Below are 20821 nucleotides of genomic sequence, written 5' to 3'. Positions count from 1 at the left end.
AGTAACTCCTTGTGTCCACCTGTCAGTCCTGGGAAAACATGAAGCAAATACTCTTTGCTATAGGACCTCTGGTCCAGTTTCTCCTTCTTAATAGGAGGAATTACTTTGGAGTGGTCACAGAGAAGAGAGATGAAAAGTGCATAGCTCCATGGGCTGACCCCAGATGTTAAAACATGTGCAGCTGGACCTTGAAAACAATGGCAGACCAGAAGGACTCCTCTTTCCATCTGCCTCACAAACTGTTGGGGCTCAGGTAATTGGGTATTTCTCCACTAAATCTAATTTCATAAAAGAACACATCATGTCTATTTTGGGAACATAAAAGCACAGGAAACTTTATTTACCATTGCGAGACATATAGGCATGTCTTCTATTTACTCCTTTTTTGATTTATTTACTCCAAGATGAGGTCACTGAAGCTGGAAAGAACTTTACAAATCATTTAATATTTCTCCATTTCTTGTTAACCATTAAATGACAGTTGGTACTTCACATAAATAGACCTATGTGTCAACTGGAGTTGAAACGGGATTATAACAATACAGTAAAAGTAGTGAAACATTTTTTAGCTTCTATCAATTTAGTCAGAGAAACAGCATCAATGTTTTGGTTTTTTTTTTACAAAGTTTTTCTATATGATTCCCATGCACTAGTGCTATTTTGCGGTACAGCACAATACTATGATATTTTGATTCAAGTTTTATTATTTTCATTAAATGACAAACACTTTAATTGAATTGAGGGGGTTTGTTGACTCATGACTCTAAGCTGAACTGGTGGACAAACTGGACGTGACAGAATCGCTTTATATCACATACATATTGAAACAACCAGCAAGGAAACTGATACAAAAACCAGGCCAACTCTCTTTCTTAAAGTATAACTTCTCTTTTTGGTCATGCTTGATCCCATGTGGAAGCTTCATTTGAATGTGACCCGCAAAGCAAAAACGAAGAGTGAGCACAAACTCCTGCACTGAATATCTCCATGCTGTGAGGTGCAAGAAAACCCAGTACAGAAAAATAGCTGTAATATATTAGTGTGTGGGGTTTTGGATGAGTATCCTGACATAAAGTCTCTCAGGCCACTTCAGAGGTCCAAGAATTCATCCTATGTAATTTCCAGATTGACTGTCTCAGTTGTAATAAGAATTAGTGGCATCATTCTCTTAATGTTCACAGTGGCTCATGCTGGGATTTTTTTCAGTTATCTAAGCACAAAAGAAAATTTCATCAAGAAAAAGGAATTCACAGTTATTTTTAAAAATCTGTGATTAATGCCTTTTCTGCTTTGTCTAATACATAGTCTGTGGAGACCTGGGAGACCAAGGACTGTGTGTGTGAGGGAGAATTAAGTAAAGCAAGACTACTGTCAGTATATTCAAATTCAGTATCCAAAGTCTGCATCTCGACCAGGAAATCTACAAAAGCTTTTCAGTAGAAAAAGATCATAAAACGCTTGGTATAGTTCCTGCAGGTGCCAGCATCCAGTCAACAATGCAGAAGCTGTGGCAGAACTTTTCATATCAGAAGGGAACAACTTTTCCAGGTCCTGGGGAAAAAAGAATGCAAGAACAATCAAGTAGCAGATACTGAAGGTGAAAGAGAAACGCATAGAAATTGACAGGTATTTTCTGTTCTAAAGAAGGTGAGAGTGCTGGTAGGAAGCTGAAAAAAATCCCACTCATTTATAGCTTTGAGGCAATGTTTTAAAACATTTGGGATAAGACTGTCAAAATTAAGTAATGAAGATTTAGTAATTAAAAATTATTCAAACAAATATTTCACTATTCCCTTTGCATGCAGCACTGGTGAGGCTGCAGCTCAAGTACTGTGTCCAGTTCTGAAGCCCTCACTTCAAGGACATTGAGATGCTGGAGTGTGTCCAGAGAAGGGCAATGAAGCTGGGGAAGGGTCTGGAGCAGAAGTCCTGTGAGGAGCAGCTGAGGGAGCTGGGAGTGTTTAGCCTGGAGAAAAGGAGGCTTGGAGGAGATCTTATCACTTCCTAGACCTGTGTGAAAGGAGGCTGTGGCCAGGTGGGGATCAGCGTCTTCTCCCAGGAACCAGTGACATAATGAGGGGATATAGCTCAAGCTGAGCCAGGGGAGGTTCAGGGTGGACATTAGGAGGAATTTTTCATGGAAAGGACTGTTAAACATTGGAATGGACTGCCTGAGGAGGTCACTGTCCCCAGAGGTACTCAACAAATCGGGTGTGACATTTACTGCCCTGGTCTGTTTAACAAGGTGGTGATTGGTCAAAGACTGGACTTGATGATCTTTGAGGTCTTTTCCAACCTGATTCTGTACTTCTGTTATTTGTTTATTACTTGGGTTGACACTGTGCAAATGAACCCCACCACGGATTGCTTGCACAAGTGTGATGTGATGTGATGTGGGCAAGGGAACTAATATATGTGTCCTTGGGAGCACTAAGGCAAAGGTTTATATGGAGAGTTGTTCCTCCCTTTTTCCCCATTGAAACTTGGCTCTCCCATCCCCCACCCCAAAATCAGCAACCACAGCGGCACCTCCACCAAACATGCCTGTAGTGTTCCCACCCATGTGTCATTTGCTGACACTAACTGAAAACAGGGACCTTGACAAAATGGTCTACACTGGGAGAAAGAAAACATCAGTGTCATTGTAATGCTAATAGAGGATGCTATAGTTAGGCTGAGAGGAGAGGGAAGGGGGGGTTATATGTATGCACTTCATTTGATTTATCCATGATGTTTCTATACACTTTTTTATTTATGGAAAAGAAAAATGGTCATTTTTTTCCAAATTACCTTGATAAAGCCAAAAAAGAATAATCAGGCAAATGTTTCAGGCTTTCCATAGTTAAAAGAAAGCTGAATTTAAACTAAGGAAAAGTACAGGGTTTTATTTCAGCCTGTCCTTGAATCATTCTTTTAAAACACCAGCTCATTATAGTCAAAGGTCCTAATTTTAAGAATGTCTCCATGGGGGATTCATCACCTCTTTCCTATTCATTGCATGAATGGTCCAGACCTTCTTTTTGATCAGCCAGGGTCTTTTGGGAACAAACCTTGAGGTGAAGGTGGACATACATTGTTTTCCTGCTATCCAGTTAGATTCCAAGCTGTCATAGTACATAAGAAGAAATTCCTGTAACAAACCGCCTCAGATATCCATAGGGAATACACATATGTGATTAACCCAACTGGCCACTGGGTGTGACCATTGCACCACACAAAAGCATCTAAGACTTTTCCAAAGACAGGTCTGGAAGTATTTGAGCTAGAAAAAAACCATAACATTTTAAGCTATGAGTAGTCAAGAGTAATGTCAACCAACTTTCTGTGCTCAGTTTTCATACACTCTGCTGCACAATTTGGAGCCTCTCTCAAAAGTCAGACATAGACCATTTAAAACAATAGTGTAAAAAAAAAAAAATCAGTGAAAATCACAGTAATGACATTACCAGAGTCCCTTTTCCTTCTCCAGAGGAAAACTAAGACTGCTAAAGCTGCAGGTATCTTACTCTGTTCACTGCAGACATATTAATAGAATAGGCACATTCACAGGCAGAATGGCTTAACTAGGCAGTATCCAAAATATTAGCTCTTAGTTACGTAGTCAGCAGCCAAAAAGGCAATATCCACTAAGAGAAAAATAAAATCTGCCATAAATTACTGATAATTATTTTTCTTCTAAAATGGCTTCTGTAAATGAGACAAAATAATTTTGTCCAGAGTAATGCAGCCAGTTTTGAAGCATTACGTATTTTGTGTCAGCCCATTTCAAAGCATTTTCCAATTTTATATTTTATAGCATTTCTACTATTGAAAATTCCCCAAGTTTATCTTTTAGAGCAGATACACATTTTATATTCTCAGTGCAGCTATAGTTAGGTATACACACCAATTTGCAAGGTCTGTTTCCTGACAACACTCAGACTCAGCAGTGAAACGTTTGCATATTCCCTTGAGTCAGGTTGAAGTTCAGTAGTATCAGACCCTTATCAAAGAGTCAATGGCAGAATAACATCAACTTGATCTCTGAAAAACCTGTCAGTCCTGAGATTGCTCATGCTTACATTGGTTACAACTTCCTTGACAGGCAATAACTGAACAAAAAAAACCCTCACCCAGAATGTAACCATGCTTTGCCTTTCCTTCATCCTTGGGCTAATACTCAGTGTCCTGGTCAGTGGGTATCAGCCACAATGTGATGCCTTAATGCTACAGAGTCAGTTTTACCAAAACATGATTTTTCCCATGTGGGAGAAAACTGAAGCTGTATTTGTGCAAAACATATAAAGCAAGGGTCTGGATTCAGATCTGCTTTTCAGACCATATATGAATGGGAATGCCACTTCTCAGAAGCACAAAGTGCATCACCGACTTCTGAAGGGATATAACAATCACTGTGTGCTGGTTTTAAAGGCAAAAATACCAGTAGGGGAAGATAACCTCTCTTTCAGTCATGCCTCTGTACCTTTATTTCTGATTTTTAAATGTATGCTTAAATAAAAAAATAAATCAAACTACTAATAGTAGTACTAGTCATGATGATGATAATAATAATAATCATCATAGTATCATCTCAGTATCTAACAACTCATGCTGGAAATTATCCACAGTTCTCAGACTCACTGCATTTTTACACTAAGTCAGACATCTGGCATCTTCCTGAATTTGTGATGAGCTGCCAGTGTTTTAACAAGGGGAATTCAGCAAACACCACTTTGTCTATACATTTGTGCTAAACCTTAAACTGGGATTCTGTGAGTTAATGGCTATGGAAACTATTCATTTGACTCCCCATTTAAACAAAAATACTTTCTCATAACCTTGGCTAGGAAGGGGCAATTGCATTTGACAAATAAACAAAATGGTTTTGATGGAAAGTTCTACTTTCTATCTGAAAGCAAATCTACACTGGCTATATTGCTAGCATAGCTCACAGTTCAACCACAGAGCAATTTGAATGAATAAGGAGAGAAGGTCTTCAGAAAATTTCTCATCCTTGGTGAAATGTAAAGCATTGAAAATGGGGGGTGAGGGGGAGAGAAAAGCATTCTCTCTGAAGTGTCTTTATGGTCTCAAGGGAGAATGTTCTTTATAAGACAGGAAGGTTTAGCAGGATTCAGAAAGGCATCCTCAGAAGCAGAGAAAACATCTACCCATCTTTCAGTTTGGCTGTAAGGGGCTCCTGACAGCCCCACAGCTGTTTCCTCAAGCACCTCCTTATTGAAGAGCCCCTGTGGCTGTGGCTGTGGCTGTGGCTGTGGCTGTGGCTGTGTATGTGGCTATGTGCATGTAAAATAAATTCAAGACTTTTTGTCACCACAGCAAAGAAGCAAAAGGACCTCTCTTTGTCAGCCTCTGGCATTTTATGTACTGGGCTGAGCCCCAGGCTGGGGACCAGATGCTCTCTTCACTACTGGCAGCACCATAGTGTGGCCACACAACTATCCAGCCACTGCAGCATCACTGACTATAGTAAGAAGGTAATATCAACAGGACAAAACAACCTGTGTCATACATCTGGTGACTGAGAGATAAAAGTGGAACCTAAAGAACGGCATCTGAGGTGCAGCCCCTTGTCTGGTGACTCCATCATCCTTTCCTTTAACCATTCCATCACAAGGCTCTTTACAGACAGGGTGCAGAAGGCTTCTCTCCTAGTTTAGCAGTTTTTGAGGAAATTACATGCATGAATCCTGATAAATGGGGTTTGTATCTTCCCTATATCACCACTTCTTTGGAAGCTTATAAGAAAACTACAATAAGCTGGATTTTAACCTAAAATAAAAGATTGTGTGTCTCACTGCCAGCCCTCAGGAGGTGCTCAGAATCTCGATTTTTTTACCTGTATGTTTCAATCATTTCAACTAACTCATGGACCACCAGGGTCAAGAGCTTGGAAAAAGGATGCAACAAGTTGTCCTCACTGTGTTTTTTCTTACCAGTTTCCATGGCAGAATATATAACAGGCATTTGGCAGGATTAATGTTCCAGTGATAAAGCAGTAGCCTAGAGACACAATGATTCTGAAGTTGTGCCATAGAAAATCAGAGTGTATAAAAAGATCTCATCTACCAGAGACCTACTTTTGAGAACTGATCGATATTAGAATGGCTGGTGCACAAGCAGTTCTTCTATCTTTGTGTTCAGTAAACTGATTCTATCTTGACAAATATATGCCCAAAATTGAGGGTAAAAAACCCAAGCAAACAAAAACCCAACCAATACAAACAAAGAACACACATCACTTACAAAAAAAAAAAAAAAATCCAAACAAATCTCTAAAACCAAAATACCTCAAAAACCAAAAATCCCAAACAAACAAAACCCCACCTCTCACATCCTGGTTCTTCCCATTCTTTTCACAACTGTTCTGTTTTGAATTGAGCTATCTTATTTCATATCCTTCACCAGGATGTGATGGATTTGGATGTTTAAGGCTGAGGGAAAGAGAATAATAATTTCAAAAAAAACCTTTCAAAAAACCTTTACTCTCTAAATGAATATTCATAATAATTTTTCATACTGCTGCTATTATGTTTGAATATTTCTGTACTGTGTTTCAGTACATGCCCTGGCTTTGGGGAGGTGAGCTTTTGTATCACCAGACTGGAATCTTTGGACGACATCACTCAAATGCAGAAGCTTCATATTTCATGCTGGAAATTCTGAAATATTCTCAGGAGCATTGCTATGTCAGGCCCTTGGAGCAAGAGTTTGTAACTCCAGGCAGAAAATTCTACATATCAACTCGATTTCATATTAGTACCTGGCACCACACATGAATTAACATTTCAAAACTTGAGAAGATATTGTCATCCCAATAAAGAGCTGGTGATGCTAAAGCAAGTATGTTAGCCATGAGCTGAATAAACAAGCAAACCATTACAGTTATTTCCACACAGAAAGAAAATTAGTTACCAAATACAAACTAAATAGCACATAGAAATACTTCAGCCCTTTACTGTCAGAAGAAAAAGGGGCAAACAACAGGCTGATTGAGTTCACTGACTTGGAATTAAGTTTTCTCACATAATTCTGTGAAGTTCTGTCATTAGAGAATTTCACATTGATGGAAAAGTTTTATTCAACAGACAGAATTTATTCCTATTTCATTCATCTGTAAACACATAACTGCAGTCAGATGAAGTGGAATCAAGCCCAAGGATAAGTGGAAGGAAAGAAAACCTTCACTCTAAAAATCCTATGTTTTCATAACAAGATATTTCAGCCCCTAATTTTTCTGACATCTGCACATAAGGGATGAGGGACAGTGGGAGATTTATGGAAAATGTTCTTCACCAGGTTTCCATCAATCTGAAGGAGAAAGAGCACATCTTGCTACGGTTTTGCCCCAGCCTCCAGCGAGCTGAATGCTGCCGTGTTTTAGGAGAACCATCTCCTGTAAAACACAGAGAAAACAACAAGAGAATTATATTTGGAGGAGGTCCTTTACTATTTGTTGCTTTTGATTTGTTTTGAAAAGAAAAAACAGAGGCTTTATCAATACCCAAGGACTGGTAGCCATCCTTATACTCCACTTGGCAAAGCATCCATTCATTCAGATGCCCCAGTTTGCAACCACTGCCATCAGCCAGTTGATCAGATGTTTGCTTTCTTTCAACGCGTGCTTTATTCCCAAAGTCTCTCCACAAGGTGTAGTTTAAAAGACTGTGACTGTTTTCCTTTAAAAATATTGTTGTATTTTCATCTTTTTTGTTAATTTGTTAGTGTTTTATAAATTTGCTTTGCCCACATTTCACGTGCCTAAGCTTCTGTTACCTTTCTCACATGGAATGACAATAAATGAATGCAATAGCCTAGCTGGGAACATGCCACTGACACATACAGTAGTTGTTACATTCTTCTCTATTGCTCTAATATTTTATTTGCATTTCCAGATAGCACATCATGCTAAGCAGATGTTTTAAGGCAGATGTCTACCATGATTCCCTGCTCTTTTATCCAAGTGATGTTTATAAATACAGCACTGTCTGTGAGCATTTTGATTGTGTACTAGCTTGCATTTATCAACTCTGAAATTTAGCCATTCCTCTCTGATTGCCCACATATCTGTAAGGGCTCTGAATCATTCCCCTTTAATGCAAACAGACATTAATGTCTGCACCATCTTTCAATTTAATCACCTCACCATCATTTCAGCTCAATTGTTTCAAACAAGTTTCTAAGAAAAGAAAATGATTTTTTTTTTTTATCTCTCCACTCCTTTTACTTTCACCTTTACCTTTTTTTCACTTTTGCCCATTTAGGCTTAGAAAAGTTTTCCCAAGGAAAGGAAGAAGTTTTCTCTCCTTCAAAACACAGAAGGAAAAGATCACAGAATAGGAAACACTTGTCTCTGTGGTAAATAAATTCAGCATATTTCAAGAATTTAAAAATGTTTCAGCTTACATATCTGAGCTTTTTGTTTTATTAAGGGCTCTGTGCCCTGAAGGTGCTGAGTATTTTGGGGTTTTTTTAATGAAAAATAGTAGTATGCTTGTATTTACATAAAAGAATGTCCAGTTTCTATTCACCTGTAACTGATAAACTTCTGAAGACTCAGAGCAAAATCTTTCTCTATTACTACACTACTTCATGGTGAAAAAATAAGTCATATAGCATGTTTTAGAACAGAATGAACAGAAGGCTTGTACTCTAATTTATATTGTGGCTAATGCAACAAAACAACTCATAAGTCTTGAGATATGTGATGGTTGGAAATATCATCTACTGAACTTGACAAATTTCTTGTAATGACTTGTATTTGCACCATCACCAGTTTTGGAGAAATTTAGTGTCTTCACAAAAAGAACAAGCAAACAACTGCATCCAGAAGCCAGACATTATTCCCAGACTCTGAACAGCTTAAGACTGTATCTCACAGTGCACACATCAGACTACATGACACTCAATTCATCTACAGCCCCACTGCCCTACTTGTTCAAATGCCATTATATTTTACTCCTAATTAAAATAGGGTTTGATTTACAATCATAATAATGATCATTTGTACAGCATTTTTCAAGAAGGGATGGCAGATTACAGGATAAACTCAAAACTATTTATAGAAGATTTGTTTTACCAGTATGTAAGCCCACCAAAATGAAAGTTGATAGCCTTTGAACAACAGCTGGACAAATATTATCCAACATATACATTATCTTAATTAATTTTTACCTTTTTTCTCAACTAATTTATTAGAGTAATTTTTCTTTTTGTAGTAATCAACCAGCTGCATAGCTCTGCAAATACTGTTCATGGAGTAAATCACTTGATGGGTAATGATGATTTTCACAGAAACATTTTCTTGGCAAATATTTTTTTAGATAATTGAGGAGCTCAGCTTTAAAAATCATGCAATAACATTCCATAGTCATTTTAGACAAGCATAAAAAATACCTTTAAGTGAAATTATAGGAAGAATTTTACACAGCAGGAAGTAATTAGCCAAATGGAAATATGGCTATAATGGTGAGATTAAGACTTTTAACTGGTGAAAAGGCATTCACAATCTTTAATTGTTTGATACGCTCTAAGATCTTGCCTTATATCTCATAAAAAGAATCTTTAGCAGGTCTATCTGTACTTCTGAAGAAAGTCTCTCTTTTGAAAAGGTTTGGCTTGCACAAGACTTTAGCTGAACAAATCCCATTAACAGCAATGAGAGTCACTCTGCTAAATCCCCCGTGCTCCCGAATGGAAACAACTGTGTAAGTAATGTGCAAGTTTGTACTCTTCTGAACATGCATAGACATGAGATAGAAGGGAAACAGCTTCTTTTGCCACACATGCATTATCTTAAAGTGCCATGCACCCTCCTGGCAGGAGGGGAAGAGAGCAAAAGGAAAGGAGAGGAAGGGGAAAGGAAAAGGGACAAAACAGGGAAGCGAGGAAGGAAGGTGCATACACAGGAAAAGTAAAATTATAACACAAAGGCCACTACTAAAACATTCTGAAATACACCTGCATTTTGTTTTCCAAAGGAATTCTCCAGGCTGCCTAGCCTCATCCTTTTTCTTTTGAAGTTCTTTCTGGAATTGACTCTTATCTAAGCTGTTCACGCATCTCTATTGAAATACTCAAAAATGGAGCAAGGTGTGAAGAGGAACAGAAGATTAAGCAAGGCTGCAGAAAATACCCATTTATTCATCTTTCAAAGGCAGCAGAAAAGGAGTCGAGCACATCTTTATTCTTCTGCAAGAGGATGCTATTGTTCATCTCACTCTAATTATGAAATTTGAACTTAAAAGGAAAAAAGAGAACACCCCTGTGACAGTGCACGGTACATATTTCCGGAAATAATTCTTATAGAGATATATGTCAACCCTATGTATCCAAGAATGACCCAACAGTCACAAAGCAACGCACAGAAGTATTTGATACAATCTACAAAGCTGCACTTCTTGATCTATTTTTGTTCCAGACAGATTAGAGAACTGCATGGCAGAAGAAGAAAACAGAGCTAATCTTTCATGACTGCTAGACAGTGCTGCAGAAATGTAATTGCAGAACCAGAAACTCCATGAAAAGGATGCCATGCCATTTACCACAATACAAAATTAATCCAATTATTCCTTAATCACACTAAAGGGAATACTCCTAAAGCACAAATAAAAAGAACAATGTAAGAATTGGGTCTCTACTAAAAATCCATGCAATTTGTAGAGTGGATCTTCTCTTAAAAAATAAAAAATAAATGTCCCAAAACCACTGAAATTTTTCCACTCTGACAAGCCACAGGTTTGCTACTATTGTCATCTCTCCCTTTGATCTCCATCCAAAACCCCCATACTTTTAGAAAATGCAGGCATTCCTATTAGTCTGAAATCTAAAAGATGGAGAAAGAAGGACCAACGTTGTCTGAACATCTTGAGTACATCTGAGTTCATTGCTTTGCAAAGCTCTCTTCTGCAACCCTTTTATTCAGATACAAGCCACTCTTTCATCACTAGGTGACGTGATTGAAATGAGGAGAAATACAAAGGGGCTGAGGATGTTAGCTCAGAATAAGTTACTTTTCTCTTCTTCTGTCTATTAACTGAATGAGACACTGACAGTTTTGCAAGTCTTTCCTGTAGATGTTTGGATTGGAAACAATGACCTCCGTAGATTTTTAAAGCCATGAGGTAAAGTTTTCATTAGCTATTGCACACCCAGCAATATCTCTGGACAACATACTTGTCTGCTCAGGCATTTCCAAAGTTTCCACAGTTGCTAGATAGGTGGGAATTTTTTCTTTTCTCTTTCTCTTCCCACCTCCATACCCAAACCAGACCGGACTAAAGACTAAAACCAACTGGGCTACATAATGAGGTTATAGATGTTACTATCCATCTTTGAATGAAAATTAGTTTCTTATTTCTGTTCACCAATTTCTAGCAGATTCTCACACACATATCACTGTACAAGATTAGATATATGTTGTGTCTGCACCAGTCTGCAACCCTTTTTATTTTCTCCTTCATTGTGCTGTGCCCACAAAATGTGAGATTCACAGAGGTGTATCCTGCTCCTCTCTTGGTCTGCGTCCCTTGCTCTTGGGAGCATTGCAACCCTCTTTTCCACAAGAATCCGGTCCATATTAACAGGGAAGAAAACAACACTGGCTTTTGGTTTCCTACAGTCAAAACATCCAGAGAGGAAGCCCTCTTCAATGACTCTTCCCCTGAAGGTTTGTAACATTCACGACCTTCCATTGATCATGCATGCCATGAGAAGAACAGTGGGTATTAAACATATCAATTCTTTACTGTCTCTATTTGATTCTGGATATCCTCCTTCAGAAAACCTGAACTTTAAGCCTATTCCACCAACCTTCAGTTCAGATCCAATTTGTCTTCTACTGGTTTAATGTGATCCATATATTTTTCTCTAATCATCTTCTGCAGACCCATTGAATCAGCACTTTGTTTATCAGCTGGCTGGAGAAAACATTTTTATTTCCACAGAATAAGCTATGTTTGTTTGTTTTTCAAAAACAAGAGGCTCTATTATACCAGCTTTAGACAAAAGGTGTCTGGTAGAGTTGGAGTTACCTTACACTAGGAATAATTTACATTTCATTGTTAAAATAAAGAAAACAACACTGCAAAATGGAAAAAAAAAGAAGTTCTAATTCACTCAGTACAGTCCAAATGTGGAAGATTTCATCTACCTCTAGGTAGACAGTGGTACATCATAACTGGCTCCTTTCTATGATCTGTGGGTGAAAAATTTTCATTTTAATTGCTCCCAGCCCTTCTCACCTGTGTTTGTGCAGGACTGTAGCGGCCAGTTCTAGTCTTCCAAATGGCTGCCCTGCCCAGGACATGTTGCAATGTCTGGGTACTTTCAGGCCTTCAGGTCTCAAAAGAACTACTAACACAATGAGCCCCTTAGCCAAAGCACAGAGTATTTGGTTTATCTCAGGCTGCCACTGTAGCTGTGCAGGGAAAGTACTTGATCCTTACTGTCCTATTAAAATAATCAAAAGCTACTGATGTTTGGTAGCTCCTATAGGTTTTAATAAAGACTATTTTTGTCCTTACACATATGATCTACCCCAGAAGAACCATGGTCTTTTCTGAAGTTCAAATTCCATTTTATTCCGGAGTAGAGAAAGGGAAGGAAGATAGGAGATGGTTTGCTAACAGAGATGGCTCATCTGTGTATCACTGTAGTTTTGCTTACATCCCTGCCCATGCAGCACAGCTGACCTCATATCAAAATCTCCTACCTTATTTACATTCCAAATCATCCTTTCTTTAAAACTCTCACAAAAAAACTAATATAAAACAGCTAAATGAGCTCTGTGACACCAACATAACCCTTTGTCTTCTGGAGGAGTAATATAATATAGTAAGTATAATTGTAAGTAATTATTCTTCCACATACAGCTACAGAATTTAAAAAAAAATAATTCTTGAACACCAAATTTGATTGGAAACAATTTTAAAGCATGAGGTATATTTAATTATCTGGAATGTGATAGTGCCAGAGGCCCTACCTGAGACAGGGATCTTGTGATATGGAACAACACGACAGGAGAGAGTTGCCTCAGTTTACAGTCCGGATGAGCAGGATGGCAGCAACTGAAAAGGGGAACATATTAAATTATTTGGCCCTGCTCAATAGTTCAGCTCCCTTGATTCCTCTTTCAGCTGTTACTCTTTGGCCTCCAATTGCCTCTGCACTGCAAGAAGACCCAGACTGTTAGGATGGATGCACCCACAAGCAGCTCTGTGTGACCAGGTCAGTCATGTACATTATGTGAGTGACTGTGTACACATTATAGTTCTGAAATATGCACATACAATCCCAAAAATACTTGCTTGAACTGTAGAGGAATTCAGCATTTCTCTTAATGTGGTAGTCTAGTCAAATATCTTAAAAGGCAAAGGCATTAGAACTAAATTTGAGACAACAATATCAAAATAATACACAAACACAAAACTTCTGGGGGAGCTCTCAAGATCTTAAACAGAACAGGACATCAACACAGAAAATTAACATTTACAAATTTCAACCCTTAGTTCCTATCCAAGGCATGTTATCCTATTCCATTTCTAGACAGCTAAATCTTTTCATTCTCACATGTTATTAGCACCAAATTCTAAAAGCAAGCATGTCCCAGAACGATATAAATAAAGCAATGAAACAGTAACTGGCCCACACAGCAGCTGGACCAGATAGCATCTCTATACATTTTTAAACAATACAATGTAATACTGTATTAACACATCTACTTGCATAAGTATATGCAGAGATACAAGACAATAACAATGCTTGACACTAATCCTGAGGAAATCAGCATGGAAAATAACTTGCCTTCTAGAGGCTAGAAAGAGCCCTCAACGGTGATAGTAAAATATTATTACATATCTACGATAAAAGATTTCTACCTCTTTGTCTGACATTATTCTCATTGACTTGCTAAGTAATGCTTACCAGTATGCTACCAACATCAATATTAAGGTGTTGTTAAATATTCTACATTATTTATACTATGAAAATATAAATAGCTTTTCAGTCTTGAATCCACTAAGTTCTACAGTCTCCTCAAAGTATTTACATTACCATTCAGAAGTGATACTCCAGCCTCCAGCTTGCTACTACTTCCCCACCTCGTATTTACCAGAGAGAGAAGTCCCTCAGCTCTCTCCCCTGTGACACTGCCCTTGGAGCCAAGCTCACAGTTATTTGTGCCTCCATCAGACCATCCTTTCGTAGGGGCCCTGATTTTCAGACACTTCTTTACTGTTCTTCCGAAGAAATGGACATGAATCTGCCTTGCAAGGGCATGCAGGTGTCTTGATCCTGCAATATTTTTTGATGATTTAAGTAAGTAACCACAGTGAGGGAATTAGGAAAGAGAGCTACACAACTTTCTTGCCTTTCTAAAGCCAGTAGGAGAAGATTACCTTTCATTCCACTATGGTAACCCAGTCAAATCAACCCTGCAAAGTATTTTTACATAATACATGTATCTGTATCTACTGAACTTATAAATCTCTGTCTTGTCTAATGAAGATTTTTGAGATGCCAAACATAGCTGCTGGCTCAAAATATCTCACAACATTCTGATATTTCGGATATTTGGTAAAAAAATTACCAAATCCTCTAGATGTAAAATTGGAAATAACTTACAGCAGCTCCTTCACAAGCTGTCCTGCCCTCCCTGCAAAATCCAGCTTCTCTCTAACCCCATAAAATCCTCTCCTGCTTAATCATCTACCCCCTACCCTTCCTCTGAAACACAGGACTTGCAAAACTTATCAGGGGCCATAATTAGTTGAATAGTTGAATACTTGAACTTTTAAATAAAAGTTTTCAAGGTAGTAAATGAGAGTAATAGAAATAAGTCAAAACCCTGATATATCAAAAGCTCAGCTGGTTTTCAGATTTAAGCCATTAGGCCCTTCCTTCATCACATGTTTCAGGAGCACCAGGGAAACACTGCTAACACCCACATTAATAAAAACTGGGAACATAAACAAAATTAATTTCTCAAAATCCCCAAGTGCTTTAGCTCTTTAGCTCTTGGTTCAAGGTTTTTGGTTTCTGGGGTTTTTTTTGGTTTTTTTCTGTTTGCTTGTTTAAATTGTGAGAAAATCTGAGTAAAAGGTGTTGGGTTTGAGGGTTTTGGGATTTCTTTTTCAGAGTTCCGTGTTGAAAATAATTTCTCTTTTCCAACCAATACTGCCTGCCAATTAGGTGTGCCATCAATTCAATGGCAAATTTGTGTCAGACCATCTTGTTGAAATTTTGGCAGCACACTCCTACATGTGAGCATTCACAAAACACCAGGATTTTCCAGGCTCCCTGCCAAATGAATGCTTCGGAAAATATATGTATATACTGTATTCCTACAGTCTTCAAAGGCTTAGCTTTGAATTACCTGAATTGTTTTGAGTTTGAGACATCATTAGGTTATATTAAATTACAAAATATGTAAAAATAAGAGCCTGTGCTTGCTTGAACTAGCAACTCTGTCACTTTTACCTTTGTGACTTTATCTATAATGACATTTGCTTTTCTCTGCTCTTCTATTTAACAATTCTTCCAGGAGCTGCTTTTCTTTTTTTTCTCAGACTTGATTTTCAGCTCCATTGTTTTGCATTTTACTTGGCTGCATAAAAGGTGCATACATCCCTTGCACTCCTTGTGAATGGGATTTTTCCCAAACACTATTTATCTTAAATCTTCACAGCATTTTTTAAAGGCTTTTTTTATCTTCCTTCTTTTTTAACCCAATCTATTTGCTACCATCCAAGGATGTCATCTCAGTCTCTTCCTCCTCTCCTTTCCATTTTTATCCCTCTCCCTCCATTGCCTACATTTCCCCATTTATATTATCACCGCCCTTCTCTAACACCATCTTTTTGGAGTATCACATCAATTTTTACCTCCAGGAAGTTGAACTACAGCTAGCAATAAATTGATTTGAATATTTTACTTTTCTTGACTAGGAGCTGAGCCTACACAAGTATTCTGAAATGTTATCAAGCTCAAAACAGTGTCAAACCAGAATGGTTTCTGTTGCCACAGATTCCAAGCTGAAACTGAATCAAAAGATGCACTGGTTTAATTGCCTGCCCACACACCCATCCACAGCAATTCCCCACCCTCACTCCCCACTCTCACACACCATCCCTGCTATCAGTTTTTGCCATTCTGTCATCCTTCATCTTGTATCTGTTTTTCTTCTCTCTCATCACCCCCAGCCACTGCTGTACCTGGAGTGCATCTCTTCTTTATCTTCCAAATTTCAGTCTGTCTAGATCATGACTCTCACACAAACAAGGATTTCTCCAAGTCTAATGCTGCTTTGCCAACAGCCTCTCCTACTTCACTCTTTGTGGAGATCTTATTTGATTCCACCTCCAGCTGTTCTTCTTTTCCTACTCTTCCTCCTTTGAATGGGGCTGCCAATGAGTTATTTTTGCTTCTCTTCCTCTATATTTCTACACCTACATCAGTCTACCCTCTTTGCCTAAGATTCCCCAGGCTCTGGTCTTGTTCTCTATCATTTTCAGGTCTCTTTAAACATCATCCACGAGTACTTCAGAAATTCACCCTGTCACCCACCTTTTCTGGGACTTCCAATTCTTTTTCAGCCCATGAGGAAAATTGTCAGCTGTGACATTTCTCTGAGATTTCTTCTCTTTTACTCAGACAGGACATTAACTCTTGCTGGGTTTTATATGGCTATATCTTGTCCTCTTTCCCTTCTCATTAAAACAACAGAGCAGGTTTGTAATCTGAACTATCTGTGCCAGAAGAAACACTGGGTTGCTGCTCGGGTGGTACCTTCTGTCTGTGCACACAGCAGTCCTCCCTGCTTTTCTCCAGTAAGTCCTATAAATGCCTTCCTTTTCATTTTCTTTCAGCATTTCCAAAAAGTGTATCTCCTTTTTCTTTAGCCCTCATATATAGCATTTTCTTCATCCTTATCTATCCAGACTGGTGTTTTAAAGGTCATTACTTTAATTTTTAGAAGAAGGTTGGTTTTGGGTTATTTCCAGGCCTTCTACGATCTCTTCACATCCTGGACCAGGAGTACGCCTCTTAAAAGGCTCCCATCCACAAAATCTTCCACTAGGCAGCTTGAAAGGCTCTCATAATAAGTTTTCAAGCACATTTATCTTTTGTCCTTCACTCTCCCAGATGCTCAGGATCCACTGTCCATAAATTTCTACAAAACAATTCAGCATTATCTCTAAAGCCCTCCATTTTTGGGTTGCCTACAGAAGACTTGACAACACTTAGACCTCTGCTATGCTGAGGTCACTGCCTATGATGCTGACTAATATTTTCTGTGTTTCCTGGTGTTCCTCCGTCTGCCTGTGCCCATCTGTTGTTTCCCTGACCATCCTGGGAGCCGTTCGGAGGCGAGGCTCTCTCGCTGTTCCTGTGGGCGCAGCTGCCGCAGCCACCGCTCCCTGGCCGGGGCATCCCTGCCCGCAGCATCTCTGCCCGCAGCATCCCTGCCCGCAGCATCTCTGCCCACAGCATCCCTGCCCACAGCACCCCTGCTCACAGCATCCCTGCTCACAGCATCCCTGCCCGCAGCATCTCTGCCCACAGCATCCCTGCCCGCAGCATCTCTGCCCACAGCATCCCTGCCCACAGCACCCCTGCTCACAGCATCTCTGCCCACAGCATCCCTGCCCGCAGCATCCCTGCTCACACAGAGCCCATGGCATATCCAGGCCCGTGCCTCGCTGAGGATCTGCCATCCTGGACCGGGAGTTTTGGCCAGGCTGCTCTCGGGACGGCTGCTGGCTTAAGCAATCCTTTATCTCTGGTGCCTCACGTTCAAACACTGCTCACTGCCACCGGGGGAAGTTATTTCATTGACCTCACTTCATTAATATCACAAAACACCAAACAGTCTGGCTGAGGAGGGTTCCCTCTGTGGGATAGCTTGCCCACAGCGTGTGTCTGTCTCAGGGCCAGCCTCGCTAGTCCATCCATTTAATTCACTCAGAAAATCACATTGAGACAGTAGGACATAAAGAGACCCATTTGCCCGTTGCACTAATCTAAGCCTTTTTATTTGCTGCAGTATAAGTAGGGACCAATGAAGAAAGATGATTTAGCATAAAAACCTGCCCAGCATGCTGATATGAAAACTATGAATAGATCAGTGTTAGAGGTGCAGGACAGGTCATGATAGTGTAATGGCTGTCAGAGAGGAGGCTGCTAATGCCTCAGCTGAACTAAATGAATTCTCCCCAGGTCTCTTGCTGAAAAGTAAAAGACAGAAACTAGAATTCCAGCAATAACACAAAATTTTACCAGCTCACCCTAGACTGGGTGGTACATGAAGAAGGTGGCATGGATGCAAGTGAGAAAAGCACTGGGATGCAAGGCTAACAGTGAAAGAGGTAAGAAGCCCACAGCTGGTTTTCTTTCTTCAGGATGGCAAAGGCTGATAAAGTTTTGACATCCTAAACTGAATTATCAGAAACCCAAACATGAGCATATTGTATTACTCTCCTAGTTTGTGCTGCTTTCAATGAAGGGGGAAAATTGTTTAATTTTTTTGACAATTGGACTCCAGAAATCCTAGATATTTAAAGATGTGATGCAAAGGATCATTAAGCTGAAAGAAAGCATGTCCTGGTCTATAATAATACATATAAAAATACAAGTAAACAAATAAGCATTTTCTGTGGGACCAGTGAAACTCTACTCTTGTCTCCATTTAGCAGTGTTCCACAGCTTCCATGTGTGCTCCCTGTCTTCAATATGCAACAATACCACAGCCATACAGCTTCCCACCTCATTCCAACTGAGCCTGCATCTGTCCTGTGGCATTTAAAACAATATTTTGGATTACCATCTCATATGACAAACTCTTTAATTTGTAGCTCACTAAATGCAATCTCTTTAACTTTATAAAGCCAAGCACTATTCTGTTCTCACTCAAATCCTCGTCAAATTCAATCCTTTGAGGCTCACACATTCAAAGTGAAAAATTACAAGAGAGAAAATAAAAGTCTAACAGAACCCCTTTCTATGACTTTCTCATGGCATGTAAGAGAATCCAAAAAATAAGATTCCAAAGGTCCCTGAGATGACAGCAAATCCTTTGGCCCAATTCAGCTGTGTATTAAACTTTCTTCTCTGAAACTTCCCCTTTGCAGTGCTTAGCTCTCCTGATTAAAAAAAAAAAAAAATTAAAAAAAAAAAAGTTTTATCTTCTTATTGCAGCATTAGGGCTTTTTTTCATTTTTATAGAGGGCGGAGTATAATTTCAGCCCATGAAAATAGGACTATCATCAGTAGATTCTGTAAGTATCTGTGCTTTCCAAGTATTTTCTTTTCATTAGACTATTTTTAATTTCACAATGACTTTTCTCCAACATCAAGGAAAGGCCAGGTAGATACTAACACTTTTATCCCTTGAACATGTTTAGACAGGCTTTCAGTCCTTAATTCATATTTTCAACTGGTATAAAAAAATCCTCCAAATCTAGAAACATTTGGAAATGCAATTAATGCTTCTTGTCCTGACTTCTAAATAGAGAAGACAGATGCTAAATAAGACCTAAATAAAACAGAACGCTTACTTTTCAGGTATTTTGTCTGTAATTAATAAATTTCTTAAATCTATGGCTCAAGAATTTCAAAATATTGAGGGGTTTAAAATATTTCCATTCTAAAACCTCTCACTATATCAATTTTACAAGAGCACCTAGCTCATCTGTATAGTCAAGACAATCCTAAATGTTTCCAGTTAGATGTCCCAAAATGGGGACATCCAATACAAGTGACTACTTGTCATCACTGGTATATTTTTAGGATCTTATGCCTTTAATTTTTGTTAATGTACTTTCATGTCTTATTATTTAGACTTTATCAAAAGCTTCTGCTAAAGGGCAGCAGTTCTATCAATATAGGACAGAAGGTTTTCAAGGTGCTCTTCAAGGAACCATTCAAGACAAAAAGACAAAAAAAGAAAATAAAATAATGAGAAAATATATCCAGTTGAACACCTCACTCTGGGTATCTCGTACAGTTAAAAAAAAATAATGCCATGTGTAGTCTTGGGAGGAAAGTTTGTCCAGTGTGACCCTAGGAGCTGCAGGATGCAGGCAAATTGATTTGCTACATCACTGAAGTACAGTCAGGATCAGGATGCCAAACTGAATTCCTGATCTTTACAGAGTTTAATGTGGGATTTTTGAGTCTTTTCATCATATTTACGTTACATTATTTTAGAATCTACATTAGCCCAAAGTTTGCTAATACTCAGGATTTCTGAGGAAGGGGTATTGGTGAAAGCTTGTTTCATACAGATGCAAACGTGAGGATGGACACAAAGTCCTCCTTCCCTCACACTGGACATGATGAAGGACAACTTCAGCCTCAAGTCAAGGCCCTCTTGGGCAGAAGGGCCTCTCCAGGAGTATTCACGTGGGGCCACAGTCCCAGCAGTTGCCTTTCTGAATCTTGGCTTTCTATTCCTTTTCACCTTCTATCTCTTTCTTGGTTGGCAGAGAAACTTGAGCTCTTCACCCCAATGAAACTGAGGAGAGGTCTGTACTCCCAGAGTTCAGGGAAAACCCATTCAAACACAAGGACTCAGTTGCTCTTCCAGTTTTTCCAGGGAAGCTGGTGATTTAAGCATCAGTTCTAATAGCACCTTCTGGCATTAAACAAAGAGAAATTCAAGTGCTCTTACACTTGGCCTGAAAGGAAAGTAGGCAGCACTTCATTGAGACACTGACCAGTGAGCAAACACACTCCCTGGCAGACCTCCAGCCTTCACTTACCCCAGAGCTGTTCCAAGAAGAGCAATGTCAGAGCTCAGATCCAGAGTTCAAACTGTATCTAA

The 20821-nt window shown here is 39.1% G+C and overlaps 1 long non-coding RNA gene across 4 annotated transcripts in view; it reads right to left on the bottom strand.

The window, feature by feature from the left end:
- Positions 1-308: 308 nt before the first annotated feature.
- Positions 309-20821, bottom strand: part of LOC139593777 (uncharacterized) — a 181724-nt gene continuing 161211 nt past the window's right edge. For 2 of the 4 annotated variants that reach the window (XR_011680394.1, XR_011680393.1), the window contains 3 exons: positions 12983-13067; positions 7297-7396; positions 309-6434 (listed from right to left, as the gene is read on the bottom strand). This is a non-coding gene — a long non-coding RNA (uncharacterized lncRNA). The remainder of the gene's footprint in view (positions 6435-7296; positions 7397-12982; positions 13068-20821) is intronic. The other 2 variants (XR_011680398.1, XR_011680397.1) reach the window with 2 other exon arrangements.

Source organism: Agelaius tricolor, unplaced genomic scaffold (assembly GCF_023055355.1).
Source record: "Agelaius tricolor isolate 1412-34295 unplaced genomic scaffold, bAgeTri1.0.p SCAF_1, whole genome shotgun sequence".
NCBI lineage: Eukaryota > Metazoa > Chordata > Aves > Passeriformes > Icteridae > Agelaius > Agelaius tricolor.
This window is presented reverse-complemented; position numbering and strand designations above follow the sequence as displayed.